This window comes from Vombatus ursinus, unplaced genomic scaffold (genome assembly GCF_900497805.2).
Source record: "Vombatus ursinus unplaced genomic scaffold, bare-nosed wombat genome assembly UNPS02014798.1, whole genome shotgun sequence".
NCBI lineage: Eukaryota > Metazoa > Chordata > Mammalia > Diprotodontia > Vombatidae > Vombatus > Vombatus ursinus.
The window spans coordinates 10,113,397-10,134,112 of record NW_020954576.1 but is presented as its reverse complement, the minus strand read 5'-3'; the positions used below and the strand labels follow the sequence as shown (position 1 = coordinate 10,134,112).

The window sequence follows — 20,716 nt, the reverse complement described above, 5'->3', positions numbered from 1 at the left end:
GATCTAAATCGAGGTCTTCCTGATTGCAAGGCCTACTCTCTATCTAGTCAGTCAATAGGAGTGTTTTAAGCACTTATCATGTGCCACTCTGCTGCATGATATTAATGAAATAATTATAAAAATTAATATGCTTTCATTATTACTTAGAGTTATTACATATGAGAAGCGATGGGTTTAATCCGTCAACAAACATTTATTAAGCACCTAAGTCCAGACTGGATTCAGAGACAGAAATGAAACAGTCCTAACCTCAAGGCATTTGCATTCTATTGGGGAAAACAAAATGTACATATATAAACCTATGTGAAATATATTCAAAATAAATGCTAGGTAATTTTTGTTGTTACAAGAAGTGGGAAGGCTGTATCAACTGTCAACATAGAGTAGTTCAGGAAAGGCTTCATGTAGAAGGTGTGGAATCAAAAAGATCTGGGTTTGAATGTCTCCAATACTTATTATTTTGTGTGACAACCTCTTTTATCTTTGCTTTCTTCATCCGTAAAATAGTGGTAATTATACTTACCGTTCCTACTTCACAAGTCTTTGTGAGAATAAAATAAGATAATTTTATGTAAAATATTTTGTGAACCTTGAAGCCTGTATGTATCAGTTACTACACAATTGACTCTTTGCACTAATGAGATGAGGCACAAAAAGTATGGTTAATAATAAAATTAATTGGACTTTGGAATGCCATCCAGATACTACTACTTATACCTTGCAGTACCTAATATCTATGGGTCTGGTGCTGATTTTCTAGTTTAGCCTTATTCTTGAGATCAAAACCCAGTTTGCCCATGATCTTCTGTCATTTTAGGTGATCTGCAAGGTTATTTTATTATTGAAATACTTATTACTATACAGTATTCTGAGGTGCTATAATTTATGGATTGTGGGAAGAATGATCAATTCTGATTATGATTTTAAACTTCAATACTTATTTCAAGAACATATATATATATACATACATAATGATAGGGAATGAGACTTATGACTGTCTAAAGCTAATCATGCTTAAAAGCCTTTTTTTCCCTATAGGTGTCAGGGGACATAATTTAACCTTAGTCTATCTGAAAGTGTATACTAAATTATGTTATCACAGGGTTGTACTATATTTGTGAAGTGAAATATGTTTGCATTGTGAAGATGTCCTTGAGAGCAGAGTCATGATCAATTTTCATTAAAAACCACATTTGGTTTTTTATCATTTTAGCTATATGACAACCCTGAGAATACATTTTTATCACTGAGAGATGAAGATTGTGACTTAGCAAGCATGTGAGCAAATGCCATTTATTGAATAAATTTTTCAGTGCTTTAAAAGAACTTTGATTCAGTGCTCTGAATTTTCCCTCCATCATAAAATGACAACTTCTCCATGCCTTAATTAGATATTTTCTCATAAATTTTTAGGGCTAAAGAAAATAAATTGATAGTCAAACTTCTGGTGCTAATCCTCTCAGAGCTTACCTTTGCTGGTCCTTTGATTGGCCTCTGACGATATTAAAAACTTTCTTGAATACGTAGCCTGCTGGCATAGGGTGAGAACCTGGAGTTATCTTTACAACAGGATGAAGTATTATTAAAGTGAGACTTGGTTTAAAGACATGTAGTTTTTTAAGAAAAAAACTTGAATAAAATTTGCCTTCTATCGATGGTAGAATGAAAAAGCTTGGTTCAGTAGCAACTAGTTTTAAATTGTTAATTTACTGAGTGTTTTATCTCGTTTGGTCACCAACTTAAAGTAGTATTTTATCTCCTGAAAGAAACCTGTCTCCTCCTGCTAGTGCCATCCCTCCACACCCCAGCTTAATGGCCCTCCAGTAAAGTACCACATGAATTGTTGAGACTTTAAAGTGGGTTTTCAGAATGATGTTGAGGCTCTTTTTAGTTTTTGCATTTTAATTTTGGTAGATTTGATTTATTACACTTGTAGGGATTTGGGGTATGTGAATTGTATCTGATTTAAAAATTCTTTAAAAAGTTCTTAATGAAAGGCACTAGCTTTCTTTTTTACACACTCCTTGGATTCCACTTAAACCCATTCTATAGTTTATGAAATGTTTTATTTTTAACTAAACTTTCTTGATGCAAAGAAGTTTTAATGTTAGTGATTGCAATACCTGCTGCTTCTAATCTAGTTTGCTGCAATGTTTCCCAGATGTCAGTATTTACTGTGTCAAGTAAAGCCTAGAGGCTAGCTCTTAGGGTACTTGAACCACTGAACTTACTTCTTCTTTGTCTTATTAATTTCTTAGTTTAATATGCCTCCAGCCTAGCTGGACTGTCTACAATATCATAGAAGGAATGGCATTATATGCCAGGGGAAAGAAGAGTCACACTGAAGAAATCAATTTTTATAAAGCAAAAAAATTTCTTCCTTCCTTCAAGAGATCAATATCAGTGTTCTAATGTAGTAGTGAGTCACCTGAAGCTTAGTGAGCTTGTGGGGATGGGGTAAATGACTTCTGGGTCTGACAAGGTGAAGGGGCTTGACTGGTGCAGAGGAGAGTGGGAGAAAGCAGACTAGCCTGAAGATAGCAGCAGCTCCTGCTGTCAAAGTTAAACTATGAGAGTTTGACTTATGTCTTGCTTAGATAGTTGAAAAATCTTGCTTTTTAAATATTTCTTGCCATATGCTAATAAAGATACCTCAAAAGATTGTCCTGGCAAAAATAGCTGTATATGTATCTGAACTAACTTACTGTCTCGTTGTTAATGGAAATTGTTTTTGAACCTTTAAAAATACAAAGGAATTGAGGGTTTTAATTAATGTTTTAAAATATGGATAGTATCTGTCTTTGTTTTCCCTCAATTTAGGGTACTGTTTTGTATTCTAAGTGAGGTAGAGAGAGGCATGTGGATAGAGGCCTGGCTTTGGACTCTGAATGATTAGAGTGTAAGTGTTGCCTTTGGCACATATACTAATTGTGTGACTATGGATAAACCACTTTATCACTGGGTGTCCCAAGTAGCTTTCTAAGACTGCAGGTTATTGAGAGAGAAAAATCTGAATTTGTGGAGGGAATTTCCATATAGCAGGGAGTCTTCCACGCAGATATAATCACAGGACCTAACAAAAAAGGAAAAAAAAACCCAACAGAACCGAAAAGGATCTGCTCTATTGAAAGCATTGTTATTAGTTAGCTAATCCTTTTTTAAAGTTCTAATCTTAGTTATAAGGAGAGACTGATTATTCTAGAATCATGGACCAAAGCTTGACACTATATCAATACTATGATTTTATAAATGAGAATACCAGTTGTGATGATTTTACTGTTTTATAGTTTGCATTATAATTTCTTATTCTCATACATTACTGCATTATCTGTGAGAGCATGGTATAGTGGGAAAAATCACAGATTTGTAATCAGAGGACCTGGGTTTAAGTCCTGTCTCTGTCACTATGTGACCTTGGGCAAATCACTTAACTTTTCCAGGACTCAGCTTCTTAACTGGTAAAATGAAAAGTCTTGGATAGATGACATCTAAGGTTCCTTCTTGGTCTAAATTTATGATTTTCTGATCTTAATATATCATTGGAATTGCTGTAAATTAGAGTAGGAAATAAATGGAATTATAGTCTCATAAAATGATTAAGCAACCTCTATAAGGAATCCTAACTCGCTGTATCTTTTTTCTGACCTCTCCCTCTCCCTTTCCCTTTCCTTCTCCCTCTCTCTTCCCCACCTTTTTCTCTCCTCCTTTCTCCCACCCCTCACTGCCTCCTCCCTGTTAGTCTTCCTTTCCCTTCCCCCTTGGGTACCTATAACTACAGTGGTTAATTTTGGGGTAGACCTATATCAGTAGCATTCTCTGACGGTTTCCTATGACATTATGCATTTTGTAAGAGAAAAATGTAACTCTTCAATTATTATCTATTTCAGGGTAAGTCAAGTCAGTGAATATTAATTAAATACTTAACACAGTCCAGAATCTGTGCTAAGGGCTGGGGATACAAAAAAGGACAAAAACAGCCTTGACCTCAAGGAGGTCACGTTCTAATATTAGAGACAACATGGAAATAACTAGGTGCATAAAAGCTATATACAGAGTAGATGGAAGGTTTGCCTTTCCCTGGGTAAGACATGAAGACTAGGAAAAGATTTTGCAAGAAAGTGTGGATTTGAGCTGAGACTGGAAGGAATACAGGGAAACTAAAAGGTGAAGGTGAAGAAGGGAGAGCATTCCAGGCATTGAGACAAAGCTGGGAGGTAAAGTTTCATGTGCTATGAGCAGCAAGTAGACCAATGTACCTGGATTGTAGAGTGTGTGAGAAGTATGAAAGAATATAAAGGTAGGAAGGAATCAGCCCTAAACACCAACCTAAAGAAGTTATATTTGACCTTGGAGGTAATAGGGAACTGCTGGAGTTTACTGAGTAGGGCAGTGGTGTCCAACTCAAATAGAAATGAAGGCCACTATACCGTACATAAGGATCCCTGTGGGCCATGTATTAACTTAGAAAACCACGTATTAGTATTATTTGTGTTTTGTTTTATTTTAATTTATTTTGTTAAATATTTTCCAATTAAATTTTAATCTGTTTCAGGTCATACTCCAGAGTGATGGGGCTGTGGGTTTGACATCCCTAGAATAGAGGTTATGACAGAGTAAGACCTATAGTTTAGCAAGTGGATAGACTGGAATGGAGAGACAGTTGTGGAAGATAAACCAGTTGAAGGTTATTGCAATAATCCAGGTGAGAGGTGATGAGGGGCTCTACCAGAGTGGTGGCTTGGTGAGTGGAGGGAAGTGGATTTATCCATGAGAGATGTTGTGAAGATACAAATGGCAAGATTAGGCAATGAATTAGATATGAAGGGTGAGAGAAAGTGAGGATTTAAAGGTTATACCAAGGTGGTAACCTTAACCCTATGTGATTAGGTGAATTGGTGCTGTCCACATTGGTAATAGGGAAATTGAGACAAGGGGAGGGTTTTGGGAGAAAGAGTATAAGTTCCATTTTGGACATGTTGAGCCAGTTCAAGATGTCCCAAAGGCATCTGGTGATGTGGGACTGGAACTTGGGAAAGAGGCCAGAACTATATATGTAGATCTGGGAATTGTCTGCATAGAAAAGATAATTGAACTCACCAAGTGAAATATCATAAAGAAAAAAGAGAAGAGGATCAGGGACAGAGGGACACTTTATTTTTAAACATCTTGACAACTTTTATTTCACAGATCATTCCTAGGAGTCAAATGGGCAACATTTTTGTAATCTTATGGATGAGAAACAGATTCACTGAGATTGAGTGATTTGCCCGTAGACATACATTAAGCTAGCAGCAAAGCCAGGATTAAAATTCTGATTTTCTTTTCTGTTGTTTGTAAAACTAAACCATACTGCCTTTCTGGCTAGTTACCATTGTGTGTATGTGAGTAATAAAAGTTATTGTCATTTCATGACCTAGTGACTCATAGATTGTGTTTGTTGTGCTCAGATATTAGTTTCCTAAGACGAGTGGAATTTAAAAAATATTTAAAAAAATTTTAAATCATTGTACTTGATCCGTAATAGTGTTTATTTTTTCTGCCTAGTCTAATAATTAAGCGAAAAAATGACTCACATAAGTCAAAAACTAAATGCTGATATATAAACGTTTTCCCAGCTGATTTCTTAAAAATCAGAAGAAACCACATGATCATACAATAAAAGTAACTAATTAAAACCTACATAAAACAGTTTACTTCAGTGAAAAAACTAGCTTGTAAACTGTTACAGCATGAGCTTAGGAGAGGTTAATATTTGATGGTCTTGAATTATTTCAAAATGGGAGAAAACAAACCTTATCCTTTAACAAATCTTGTAACTGAGCATTAAAGAAGTGGAAGATCTACATCTGTTACATATACTCCAATAATAAATATAGTGCCAGAGGGTTTGTCAAGATCATTGGATCCTGGCCTGGTTATTTAGATAGGTAAATGACATCAAGGAGAGATAGCTGTTTAATTCTCTCTTAAAGTCCTCTCTGCTCTTAAACCTTAGTACATTTTTTAGTTTTTAACATTCTTAATGTTCAGTCCTTCTTTCTTTAACATCTTTATAATGTTAAGGTTATAAATCTTTTAAATTTATCTTCTTTTTAAATCTTATTTGGACTTGACATTAGTATTTCATTTTTTCCTCTCTTGTAAAAGTTTTCAATAAACATATCCACATACATTCTCTATGAAAAAATAAATAGAATTCTTAGTAATGTGTCTACAATTTTTAGTATTTTTAGCTTGGATTATAAGACCTCCATTCAAGTCTCCATACTGTTATTTATTTGTTAGCTGTGTGACCTCAATTCAGTCCCTTTACTTCTCTAGGCCTCAGTTTCTGCATCAGTAAAATAAGAATGCTGGATTATAAAACCTCAAAAGTCCCTTCCAGTTCTTTAACATTCCCTAATCACATGTAGCCTGAAAGTGTGTTGAGGTTTAATTTGGTAGAACTGAAGCCTGGGCCTCTTCTCCCTCCGTAATATCTCTCTTGTTGATGTCTCAGTTTCCATGAATTTTATGCTTATAGTTCGCAGATCTATCCAGCTATAGTGTCTCTCCTAATCTCTATTCTTGCACCTTTAAATATCTTAAACTGGATGTTTCCTGTAGATGTCTTAAACTTAACGGTTGCAAAACTGAACTCATTATCGTACCCACCAAGCCCTCTACTTTTCTTCACTTTTTTATTACTGTCGTTTCATTCTTTCAGTTATTCAGACTCAAAACCTAGGTATTATCCTCAACTCGTCACTCTTTTTAAACTCTTTCTCCTCACTTTCTGCCCTGTCCAGTTTGATGTTGATTCTATCTCCCATCATTTCTCATAAATGTCTCCTTCTCTCCTGACACTGCCAGTGCTGGTTCAGTCCTTCATCATGTCATGCCTGGACTAGTGCAATAGCCTTCTGGTCAGACTCCCTGCCTCACTGTCACCCATAGCCACCTAAACACACACACGCACGCATGCTGCAATCCATTGACTCAGATGTCAGATTGATCTTCCTAAAGCACAGACAGGTCTGACACCCAGGATCATGTGTAAAGTTCTCTGTTTGGCATTCAAAGCCAAACATGGCCCCTTTTTCCCTTTCTAGTTTTCTTACACCTTATTCTCCTCCACCTCTTCTGTGATCCAGCGATACTGGCCTCCTTGCTCCACATAAGACATTCCATGTCCTGACTGCATTTTCACTGGATATCCCCCATGTCTCTAATTCTTTTCGCTCCTTGCCTTTGTGTCCTGGCTTCCCTGACTTTCTTCTGGTTCTAGCTAAAATCCCATCTTCTATAAGAAATCTTTCCTGTTCCTCCTTGGTAGTAATGCCTTCCTTCTGTTGATCATCTTTAATTTATCCCGAATATATTTTATTTGTACATAATTTGCATGTTGTCTCCCCCATTAGTCCTTGATAGCAGGACTGATTTTTTTTTTTTTGTTGCCTTTCTTTGCATCCCCAATGTTTAGCATAGTGATTAGTGTATTGTTGTTCAGTTGTTTAGTCATGTCTGACTCTGTGATGCTGTGGACTTTGGCATACCAACTTTGTACATGAGATTTTCTTGGCGAGGATAATGGAGTGGTTTGCTATTTCCTTCTGTAGTGTATTTAAGGCAGACAGAGGTTAAGTGACTTGACCAGGATCACCCAGCTAATAAATGTCTGAGGCCAAATTTGAACTCTGGTCTTCTGACTCCAGCCCTAGCATTCTATTCACTAAGCCACCTAGCTGTCGTCAAGCATGTAGTAGATGCTTAATAAATGCTATTGATTTGACTTGATAAATGTACCAGTTTTTTATAATCAGTAGGGTTAGGAAGTGGACCTGTGATTTCATTAGTTTAGGGAACTTGTTGGTGAGGAAATTCCCTCTGGTAATGCAGGTTTTGGCACCTTTTCTGCTACTTCAAGTACTTGAGAGCAGCTTATGGCACTAAGAACTTAAGTGACTTGCCCAGGGCCATACTGTCAGTTTGTGTTAGAGGTAGGATTTGATCCAAAGTCTTTCTGTCCCTCCAGGCTCTGTCTCACTGTCTTTCTAATTCTAATCAGTGACCAAAGTTAAATTTATTGTGTATCTGTAACCTACATAATCTCGTTTTAGTATAATATCTATACTAAATAATGTTACAAGTATATGTAACATTGCCAGGAATTTCTGATGTTTTCCTTATTCCATACTTATCTTAAAGTTTAACTTTTAAGCAGGCTCAAATTATCATTGTATTTAGCTGTCTGAAATGACCATTATTAAAGCTATCTTCCTCTCCATTTTACTTATGAGACCTTTTTGAATCCTAAATTTTTTAAGAATTATATATTATCTGTTATTTTAGCCTATGGCTGATTAGAAACAGTAATTTGAAAGTAGAATAACCAGATGAGAATAGAAAAAAGTGAAAGCTGAGCTCTGTTATTGAAGGAAAGAGACAGATGCTATAAAGACAGATTTTATATTTAAAAAGAAGTTCAAATAATGACTGAGTTGTCAAGGAAAGATTTTATTATATTCAGTATTCAATATTCATTGTTGGGGCAAGTAGTCTATAAATTTCAGCAATAGTAAACCCAGAATTTTGTCTAGCACTTCATAATTTCATGGAAAATTACCTATCCTTCATAATCTCGCTCCCTTTTGCCTTTCTGGTTTTCTACCCTTTACTTCTCCTCCTTGCCCCCCCACCGCCCACCCCCATGTACTCTGTGATCCAATCACACTTCTTCACTGTACCAAGAAAGAGCTCAGACTATGCATTTTTACTATCTGTCCCATTTGACCTTTGTGTAGCTTTGAATATTGGGGTTTTTTCCTAACTAAAGCCTCTATTTGTAACACCTACCCATTGTTTCTAGTTCTACCCTGGAGGAACAAACAAAACAGATTTAATCCATCCCTCTTCTACATGACAGCCCTTTAAATATATGAAGACAGCTGTCTTGTCATTTTTGTCCCTTTCCCCCTTCCTTCCTTCCCTTTTCCCCAGGCTCTTCTTCCTGTCTCTAATTAGATGTGTGATTTTGGATAAGTCATTATATATCTCTGAGTTTCAGTTTCTTAATATGTAAAGCAGGAGCTGAACTAGATAGTTGGTTTGTAAGGATCCTTTGAGCACTAAAGTTTTGGTATTATATGAAGAGACCTAGAAGGAGAGCCCTTTGTGGGATAAATATATTTTCTTGTTCTCAGTTTGGAGAATATTGCCCTAGAAGCATGGAGTGTAATGAGGAAAACTATTGCACTGTAGTGAGAACTTTTGTATAAATAAATATTAGCTGGGTCATCCTGCTCTCCATGTTGCTGAGAATGCAAAGTCTCTCTGCTAGTGCAGGCTTGTTAAAAATTTGCCTCAGCAAGCAATTGAAGTGCTATGGTTGTACAAATATTCCTATCATTATAAATTATTTATAACATGCTTGTTTTCATAGGTACCAATTGATTAAATATGATTTAAGTTAGTAGGTATCTAAAGATTGGTTGGTAGCAGGAGGTAGACTAGGATTAGTGTACTTAAGTATGTGCAGAATTTTGAAAACCTTAAAACACTTTTTAATTGCCAGTTATTATTACTTTTTACCACATATGCCCTAAATTTCTAATTCATAAATCTAAGATTTGAAAATTCCTACTTATGTCAAATGTTTTATATGAATTTTCCTGGAATATAGGCACTTAAATGTTTTAAATTTATAAAAGAATGGCTGTTACTCTTTTTCAGATTGCATCCTAATTTTATTTCCTAAGATATAATACAAAAATACTTTTATTAACAAAGAGATAGTATTCCAAGAATACACATCACTGTCAAGAGCTTTATTACCAGAGGCAGAAATAGCATAGTCAGTAGAGGTATTCATTACAGGATATAGTGACTTCTTAGTTATTGCCCTTCAGGAAGGTACTCTGTCTCTATTTCTCCTAAAGATATTTGCTTAGGTTTTGTCCCTTTCTCTAAGGATTATCTGCTGGGCTAGTGGGTCTGAAGACCTGACTTCTACTCCCAGGTGGGGCTAACCATGTGAGTTCTAGGAGTATGGTCTGTACATACCATTTGTAGGCACAAAAGATTATTCCTCTCCCCCCTCCTCATTTCACTTTTCAAGGAAAATATTTTGAGGAACATGGGTAGGCATAATTTTAGTGTCATAATCTTTTTCCTGAAATATTATTAATTTGAAACATGACTCTAGTTTCCAGCACCTAATACACTCTTAATTCAAGTTACCTTAAATCCTTTTTGCAAGGCAGTCCTTATGTTCCTCCCTTTTAAATTTCATAGTTTTCATAAGATTCTGACTTCATTGTTTTTAGAGGTTTTTGACCATCTGAATTTTTTAATAGATGTTTGTATTCCCCTGTTTCTGCCTTTGCTCGATTCAGAGAAGACACATTAAGCACTTACTATGTGCAGGGTACAGTACCAGGCACTGGTTTTACAAAGACAAAAACGTTCAATGTGCAGGGCGTTGGAGATAAAAAGAAAGGTAAAAGACAGCCCCTGCTCTCAGGGAGCCTACAGTCTAATGAGGGGAGACAGCATAGAAATAACTAGTTACAAGCACAATATATGCAACTTAAATAGGAGATAAAATCAACAGAAGGGATGCACTTGGATTAAGGGGATCAAGAAAAGCTTCTAGGAGGAAGTTGGATTTTAGCTGAAACTTGAAGGAAGCTAGGGAAGTTAGGAAACAGAGATGAGGAAGAAGACAAATATTTCCTCTTTTCCTTGCCTTCAAGAAACTTGCATTCTATCTTGTATAATTATCATAATTCGTATACATGATGCCCTTCCTACCTTCAGAGATTGTGAACTCCTGGAGAACAGGTTCTGTCTCTATGCACCTGGCACATAGTTTTGAGCCTTGCACATTTATTGGCAGAATGAGTAAGACCTGTGAGTTTGTGGGATGTGGAGAAACTCCTTCCACTAAAGCCTCTCCACAGCTAGTTGGTAACTAAGATTCTTACAGAGAGCTGAGAGGCTAAGTGACTACTTGTGCATGATTACACCATATGCATCAGAAATAAGAGCTGAACCCAGGTCTTTATGGGTCCTCTATCCATTATGCTATGCTGTTTCTTTCCCTTTACAGTCTCAGTTTATTTATTAAGTGTCCCTTCAATTGAATGTTCATTGCATATTGGTCAAATTTTCAATTAAAATGCTCAAGTGGACATAATCCTTATTGGTTTAGGTATTTCTTTGAACAATTTAAATCACAACCCATCTGTGCCTGCTCATCCTATAAATATGTTGAAAAGAATTTATTAGGGTCAGCTAGGTGGCGCAGTGGATAGAGCACTGGCCCTGATTTCAGGAGTACCTGAGTTCAAATGCGGCCTCAGACACATAACACTTACTAGCTGGGTGACCCTGGGCAAGTCACTTAACCCCATTGCCTAGCTAAAAAAAAAAAAAAAAGAATTTATTAAATCCTTACTATGTGCAAAGCACTTGCTAAGTACTGGGGATACAACATAAGGCATCCCTGCTTTCATGGAACTCACATTTCTAATGGGGGGGACAACCACACTTATAGTAGATTTCAGCTGCAAGTCTAACGTAAAGGCCCTGTGGTCCTTAGTGTACGACAGCAAAGCAGATAGTAATACGTCTTCTTTATTATTTCCACTGACATAACTATATCCATTTCTGATTGTGAACCATTAGATAGTACCAAAGACTTTTCCTTTTGAGAACTTTGTTGTCAGTACCTCTAAAGGTGTTGATTCTTTAGATGATGGCTGTGGAGGTTGGAAGAGGGGCATTGGGATGGGAGTATGACTAGTGGTCTGGGAGCAGCACTGATAATCCTGGAATTCACCTGCCTGTTGATCATAGTTGATTTATTAGTAGATTTTGGTGCTGATGAGCATTGTGGGTCCTTTCCCCACAGTGGTTGCTACCTTCAATGATGGCTACAGGGGCCAGTCTAGAACTATTGGTGGTATTTTTGCTCTTTCTTGGGCTTCTGGGCTGGAGGTTATGGGCTATATTTATTGGTGTCTGAGAGGAAGCGGTAGTAGTTTGATTTGCTTGGCATATCCTATGTAATTTGTCTTTGCCCTCTCATAAGTTCATCGCAGAGGCTCAGCTAGAGACCTTGTTCTATTTCTCTTGACATCATGAGTCTATCATTGGGACACAACGGAATATCCATCATGCCCTTCACTCACAGTTCTTGTGAATCCTCACAGCAAAACTTCTTTCCTTGACTGCTGTTGTTCTATTTTTTAATATTTCCTACTGAAATGTAATTTCCTTAAGGGCAGAGATTGTCTCACAGGGATTGTTTTTGTATCCCTCATACCTAACAGATGGCCTGGTATGTAGTAGGCACTTAATAAATTTATTTATTCATCCCTCATTCCTGCCATGTGACTAGCCTATTTCTGTTTTTCTTCCCCTCACATATTTCTTTGATGACATCTTTTGCTTTTCTGTTATAATTTCCTGTTTGTAACAAGTTATAGCCAGCTCATTTTCAATTCTTTGGAGACTATAATGTACCATATCTTACAGGCTTACAATCTCCCCAAAATATTGTTGCTTCAGCTAGTTACCTGTTCCGTCTTTGATAGCCGGTAGGTGGTTGGTGTTGATGGTGCTGAGGATGGAGGGCAAGGCTTTGTGCTCTGGGAGTTGCTGCTGTTCCCAGGGTTCAAGGTGAGAGTTTGTTTTTTCTCATATTTACTGTCCTTTGTGCTGTATTTCTGCCCCACAAATATATATCATCCTCTCTCATCTCCATACTTTCAGTGTCTCTAATGTTAGTTGTTTTTTCTCCACCTTTTAAAAAACACTTTAAAAATTAATTTTTTTATTCTGAATTGAATTAACACACAAAAAGAACATTTCCACATACAAAGGAGAACAGAAAAAAGTATTTTATGGGAAGCTTTGGCTTTTATTTACAGCTAATAGATGATAAATTCAACGTGATACTTTCAAAGTTGCTCTTATGTGTTTCCTTCTGAACATTTCTTTTGTGCATTTTAAAAAATGTTTCAATGATTCTCTTTTCTTTTTTTGCAACATTATTATTAGCTTTCTTCATGCCCTCTCCCTCCATTGTATAAAATAAATGCCTTTTTTTTTTGCCATGTCCAAAAATGAATGTTTCATTTTGCACCTTGATTCCATCACACTTTTTTCAGGAGCTGGATAGCAGCAGGCATCAATCATCAGTCCTCCTCCAGAGGGCACATTGACTGTTGTTTTAATCATAAATCTTAAAAGTTGTTTTTCCTTACATTGATTTTACTGTATAAATTATTCTCTTAGTTCTTATTCTTCCTCCTTTTCACCTATTGAATTCTTACAATTCAGTTTCAGTCCTTTAACACTAAAAGGACATGGCATGTCAGTTGATGCAAAAAAAAAATTTAGATACTTGAAAAGGCTTAAGTATTTCTGCTTCGTACTTCTTGACTTTTTTCTGTATCTTTGTTATCAATGTTCCTTAGCATTCTAAAAACTTTCTAAATAATGAAATAAAATATAGTTCTAACTATAAGGACCAGATGCATTAAATGATATATATGCTTAAGCACTTTATATTTTTAAAGTTGTAAATAATAATGACAAGCATTTATATAGTGCCCACTATGTGCCAGGCCAGGTGCTTAATGCTATACAAATATTATCTCACTTGATCATCACAACAACCCTTGTAGGTTGGTGCTATAATTACCCTCATTTTACAGTTGAGGAAGCTGAGGCAAACACAAATTGAGTGATTTGTTCAGCATCACCCAGCTAGGCTGAATTTGAACTCAGATCTTCCTGACTCTAAGGCCTGATGTTCTATCCATGTGCCACTGAGATGCCTCTAAATAGGAGGAAATGCTCCTACATTATATTTATTTTAGGTCATTTATTTGCCCATGTGAGTCTTTTCTCCTTGGAACATCAGTAGAATTTGTCAAGTATTTATAAAACCTTATGAATAATGTGTTTATAGAGTAAATAAAATTTATCTTTGCGTGTAGTTTCCACTATTTGGCCAATTTTTTTATTTTCCTGGTTTTTTAGATTTTTAGAATTTATGATTTGTTATAATATAGCTTTACTTAGATCTTTAGTGATAAAATGTTTGAACTCTAATGAACTTATTTTAAAACTAGTAAGAAATATCCCATCTAACTCACTTGAGGGTGAACTTTAGATACTGGATTTGATGATGTAAATTCTGCAGTTGCCATTCATGAAACAGACAGTTCTTACCTAATTCCATTGATGACCAGACCATTAGTGAAATTCTTCTACAGCTGACAGTCTAAATGGGAATGAGCCATGTGGTTCTCTTCAGACTAAAGCTCCCGATAAAAGAGATGTACCACAATGTCTGAAAGGTAAAAATGGTTCTTGGCAATGGGTTACTGCTTTTAAAGCAGCAAGAGGATGTGTGCAACAGCCAAATATTATACACTTGGATCTGAATCTACTACATATTTGACAACCTATATTGTTGAGAAAAGTTCCTTTTTTTTTCTTTTTGAATTTTATTTAGCTTGCTCCTTAGAAACACTCAGAAACGTACAAATGCTGAGTGCCAACTGGTCAGTTAGAGTTGCTTATGGCATTATTAGTGGAAGAAACGTACCCATAAAAAGTGTGTGGGGCAGCAAGGTGGCGTAGTGGATAGAGCACCGGCCTTGGAGTCTGGAGGACCTGAGTTTAAATGTGGCCTCAGACACTTGATACTTAGTAGTTGTGTGACCCTGGGCAAGTCACTTAACCCCATTACCTACTCCCCCCCAAAAATGTGTGGAATAGCTTCTGGTGTGTCCTGTGTTCAGTAAAACCATGTCATGTAATTAATTCCTAGATATAATGAGGTACCTTTCCTTTTACCTGAAAACTGAAAGGAAACAAAATCTATTTCTAGACATGTTTTATCTAGTATCCTCACTATGGAATCCTTTTTATTGAAAATTGTCAGAAGGCATTTATTCATTTTGACAATATGCATGTCAATATACATAAGTGATGACAATATAAATCAATTCTTGATGTATATATAACAGTCAGTGAACAGTTGTTGCCTTGAAGAGTATGCTTTATATTTATTCAATATACATCAAACAAGTCAGACAAATTTGGTCTGAAATTTTAGTTTACATTAGACACTAAAAACAAATACCTGTTCAATGGATTCCCTTACTTGGGAAAAGACAGTACTAGAAGTAATGATATCAGTGTACCTGCAGATATTGTGTTGATTCTCATGAAACCCCTATTCAAAAAATGTCCTATGGCAGTTATTTTATATCCCTTGATCTTTATTTGAGACTTTTAAATCTGAGTGTAGATTAATTGGGATTATTTGTCAGAACCATTTAGAACTTCCAGAATTAATTAAAACATGTAGGCAACTGCATGACTCTGGTTTTGAAACCTACAAAGAAGCGTACAGTAACATTGACTTTATGCCAGAGTAAAATCTAAATCAGTAACTATTATGAGCACCCTCTATTTAGATTTCAGCAGAGAACAAACTAAAACAAAAACCACATACTATCCTTTTTTACAAGCAAAACAAGGGTAGGAGTAGATTTTCTTGATCAAATGGCAAGGTGTTACTCAGTAAAGCAAGCAAGCAGGATGTGACTTATGCATGTTTTCTATAATATTCTTGATATGTCCATCATCAACACCTGCATAATTTATTTAAAAAGTTTATAATTCAAACACTAGGCATTAAGAATACACCCAGAGGCAGGTGAAGAGTTTACTGGAGATTGTCCAAATGGTAGATTGGAAGTTAGAGCAGTCATGGTTGAAAACACAGATGCTCCTCCAGTCAAAATGTGCCACACTTGTGACACTACAAAGTGCTGGAACAGGACCACAGATGTTTGCTTAATTTGCCGAAAACCTGTTTATGGTAAATGAGACAAAAAAGTGTGAAAAAGAGGATTCCTAAACAAGTGATTACAAATATATTTGAGAAAAAAATTTTCTTTCTCTTATTTGTGTAAATGTACTTTAAATATAAATCATTATGAGCAGATATTATAGTTACACTTGGAAATAAAAACTTTTCCCCCTCCTATCTCTACTTTCATTGCCGTACTGTGTCAGTTGCTAAACTTGGTCCTTCGAAATGTCCTTAAATTCCTGTCATTAATCTAGTGCTACACTCTACTTTAAATTTACTTCTTCTAATAAGGCCTTCTCTTCACCCCTTCCCCATCACCTTTCCCCTCAGACCTTACTTAGCATTTTGTTTTATAACTCACATTTTTCATATATTACTATAGTGATGGAGTTAGGAAAACTTGCTAGCTGTTATCACTGGAATTAACTCCCAGCTCTGATGCTTATTAGCTATATGGCTCTTTGCAAGTTACTTAACCTCTCTAAGTCTTACTTTGCTCATTCATAAAAGGGAGATAATAATACCTGAAGTACCTATGTCACAAGGTTACTTTGAGAGTAATAGGAAATAAAAAACTATTTGCAAACTTTAGAGAAGTATGTAATGACAATAGCTTCTGTTATTGTTGTTGTTATTATTATTGCCATCACCATTTTTGTTATTATCTCCCTATGAGACACACCTTTCAGGTGAGAATCCTGTTTATTCTTAATTTTTTCTCTAAACTTGCCTTATATCTCCCATGCTTCAGATGCTTGCTATATTTAAGTTGTTGTATTAAATTAAATGTGGAAAGAATCTTAGAGTCATCAGGCCCAGAGGGGTCATATAAGCCAATGGTCATGCACTGGGCAGTTTGGTACCCTTTGCTTTTTCTTTACCCTTTGATTTCCTTGTTTGGTTTAGTTCTATCTCCTCCCTCTGCCAGTTGAATGAAAATCCTGAAGATGTTTAGATAGAGGGGCTATTTATGACAGAATGAGGGCCTATGGGTCCTAAGCCAAGGGAAGTATCAACAGACTGGTATAAAGTTTTCCTGTGTGCTTTCTGCCTGTTGTACATATTAGTGATGTAATTGGCTCAGTGCTGTAAATGAAAATCTAAGTAGATTATTAACCAGAAATCAAAGACTGTGAGAATTTATCTTTAAAATATCCTTACGTTATCACATTATCTCACATTTCCTGTTTCTATCAAAACCTAATTCCTTGTGTTCAGTAACTAGGCCTTGATTCAGAATAGCAAGGTCATTTTCCTCTCCTTACCTTTGTCAAATATATGATTTTACTTGCTTTTATTATTTCTGTGACCATGACAGTTTCATTTGTAAGAACATGTAAGCCTCTATGGATAGGTATCATGTTTAGTTTACTTTCTATAACACTTAATAAATTGCCATATACCAAGGATGTAATTGTTAAGGATTGTTTGGAAATTACTGAGATTAAATTTTTAATGTGCCTAATAATATCATTTGTGTCATAATTTTTCAGCCATTTTAATATACTACATACCTATACTTAACATATGCAAATAAGAAATGCATTATGCTATAGTAGGAAGAAGGTTGACTTTCGAGTCAGGAAAGCTTGAATTCAGGTGGTGTCTCTAACACATATTACAAGCATACCCCAGAGAGGTTGCAGGTTTGGTTCTAGGTAACTGCAATAAAGTGGGTCACACAAGTTTTTTGGTTTCCCAGTACATATAAAAGTTATGTTTATATCATATTGTAGTCTATTAAGTATGCAAAAGTATTATATCTTTTAAAAGGTGCATGCCTTAATTTTAAAAAATGCTTTGTTGCTTAAAAATGCTAACTTTTGAGCATCATCTGAGCCTTCAGTGAATTGTAATCTTTTTGCTGGTAGAAGGTTTTGCCTTGATGTTGATGGCTGCTGACTGATCAGGGTGGTGGTTGCTGAAGGTTGCTGAATAAAAAAAAATATTTTATTCCCAGTTACCTGTAAAAATAATTTTTAACATTTGTTTTTTAAAATTGAGTTCCACATTCTTTCCCTTTTTCCCTCTTCTCTGCCTCCTTGAGAAGATAAGTAATTTGATAAAGGTTATACATGTGCAGTCATGCAAAACATTTTCATATTAGTCATGTTGTGAAAGAAAACACAGACCAAACAAACAAACAAAAATAAAGTTTAAGAAGTATGCTTTGATCTGCATTTTAGACTCCATCAGTTCTTTCTCCGGAGGTAAACAGCATTTTTTATCGTAATTGTTCAGCTGCGTAAAGTGCATTGCAAATCTTAATTTGTTGTTGTTGCTGTTCAGTTGTTTTAGTCATGTCGACTCTTTGTGACCCCATTTGGGGTTTTCCTGGCAAAGACACTGGAGTGGTTTGTGATTTCCTTCACCAGCTCATTTTGCAGATGAGGAAACCGAGGCAAACAGCAGTAAGTCACTTGCCCAGGGTCAGAGAGCTAGTAAATGTTAGGCCAGACTTGAATTTAGGAAGATGAGTCTTCTTGACTCCAGGTCTGGCTCCATCCACTAATTGTATTAAATCATTGTATTGCTGAGAATACCTAGGTTATTCACAATTGATCATTGAACAATATTGCTGTTACTGTTACAATATTCTCTTGGTTCTGCTCATTTCATTTTCCATCACAATCATATACCACAATTTCTTAGCCATTCCCCACTTGATATCCTTTGATACCACAAAAAGAGCTGCTATAAATATTTTTGTACATATTAATCCTTTTCCTTTTTGTTTTTTATCTCTTTGGGATATAGACCTAGTAGTGATATTGCTGGGTCAAAGAATAAGCACAGTTTTATAGTCCTTTGGACATAATTCCAAATTGTGTCCGGAATGATTGAATCAGTTCCTAACTCCACAAGCAGTGCATTAGTATTTCAGTTTTTCCACATCCCCTACAACATTTGTCGTTTTTTTTTTTGTTGTATTAGCCAATCTGATAGGTGTGAGGTGGTACCTCAGAGTCATTTTAATTTTGCATTTCTCTAATCAATAGTGATGTAAAGCATTTTTTCATATGACTATAGCTTTGATTACTTTATCTGAAAACTGCCTGTTCATATCCTTTGACCATTTATCAACTGGAGAATGATTTGTATTTTTATAAATTTAACTCAGTTCTCTATATATTTGAGAAAAGAAGCCTTTATCAGAGAAACTTGCTATAAATTTTTTTTTCAATTAGGGTTACTGTGTATTTCCCTCCATTCTGTTTTTCCCCTATTTATCCTTCTCTTTCCTTTCACCCTTTCTTTTTTGGGGGGGGAGTTTGCTTTTTGCTAGGCAATTGGGGTTAAGTGACTTGCCCAGGGTCACACAGCTAGTACTGTTGTGTGCCTGACATCAGATTTGAACTCGGGTCCTCCTTCCTTCAAGGCTGGAGCTCTATCCTCTGCACCACCTACCTGCCCTTCCTTTCACCCTTTCCATCGTCAAGTGTTTTGCTTCTACCACTTCCCCCAATTTGTACTCCCTTCTATCAGTGCCCCCCTCCTTATCCTCTTCCCCATTGACTTTCCTGTAGGGTAAGATAGATTGCTGTCCCCAACTGAGTGTATATATTATTTCTTCTTTGAGCCCATTCCAGTGAGAGTAAAGTTCAAGCACTCTGCCCCATCTCCCCCATCTTCCCCTCCACTGTAAAAGCTCTTTGACACCACTCTTTTATGTGAGATAATTTGCCCCATTCTACCTCTCTCTTCCTCCTTCTCTCAGTGCATTCCTCTTTCTCATCCCTTAATTTTATTTTTTTAGATGTCATCCTATCATACTTATACTCATGCCTTCTGTCTATATTTCTTTTAATTACCATAATAATGAGAAAGTTTTTAGGAGTTACAGTTATCATCCTCCCATGAAGGAATGTAAACAGTTTAACCTTATCTGATCCTTTATGATTTCTCTTTCCTGTTTATATTTTTATGCTTCTTTTGAGTCTTGTATTTGCAAGTCAGATTTTCTATTCAGCTCTGGTCTTTTCATCAGGAATAGTTTGAAAGTCCTTTATTTTGTTAAATGTCTATTTTTTTCCCCTGAGGAATTACACTTAGTTTTGCTGGGGAGGTGATTCTTAGTTGTAGTCCTAGCTCCTTTGCTCTCCAGAATATCATAATTCACGTCCTCCAGTGTTTTAATGCAAAAGCTGCTAAATCCTGTATTATACTGACTGTGCCTCCATGATATTTGAATCGTTTCTTTCTGGCTGCTTGCAATATTTTCTCCTTGACCTAGGAGCTCTGGAATTTGACTATAATATTCCTGGCAGTTTTCATTTGGGGATTTCTTTCAGGAGATGATTGATGGATTCTTTCAGTTTCTATTTTACCCTCTTAATCTAGAAAATCAGGGAAGTTCCTTGATAATTTCTTGAAAGATGATGTCTAGACTTTTTTTTTATATCATGACTTTCAGATAGTTCAGTAATTCTGAAATTATCTCTCATTGATTTGTTTTCCAAGTCAGTTGTTTATCCACAAAGATATTTCACATTTTTATCTTTTTTTTTCATTCTTTTGACTTAGTTTATTTCTTGTTGTGTGATGGAGTCATTAGCTTCTACTTGCCCGATTCTAATTTTTTAGGAATTATGCTGTGCATTGAGTTTTTGTACCTCTTTTCCATTTGCCAATTCTTCATTTAAGGAGGTCTTTTCTTCAGTGAATTTTTGAACCTCCTTTTCCATTTGGCTAATTCTGCTTTGTAAAGAGTTCTTCTCTTCGGTGAATTTGTGTATATCTTTTTCCACGTAGTCAGTTTTGCTTTTCATTTTTTAATTTTTTTAATGGGAAAATAACCTTTATTTAGAATACAAAACAACACATGAGTTTATGGAA

The 20,716-nt window shown here is 35.8% G+C and overlaps 1 protein-coding gene across 5 annotated transcripts in view; it reads left to right on the top strand.

Annotated features, from left to right (window-relative positions):
- Positions 1-20,716, top strand: part of LOC114049727 (AT-rich interactive domain-containing protein 4B) — a 196,399-nt gene that overhangs the window by 5,501 nt on the left and 170,182 nt on the right. The window lies entirely within an intron of this gene.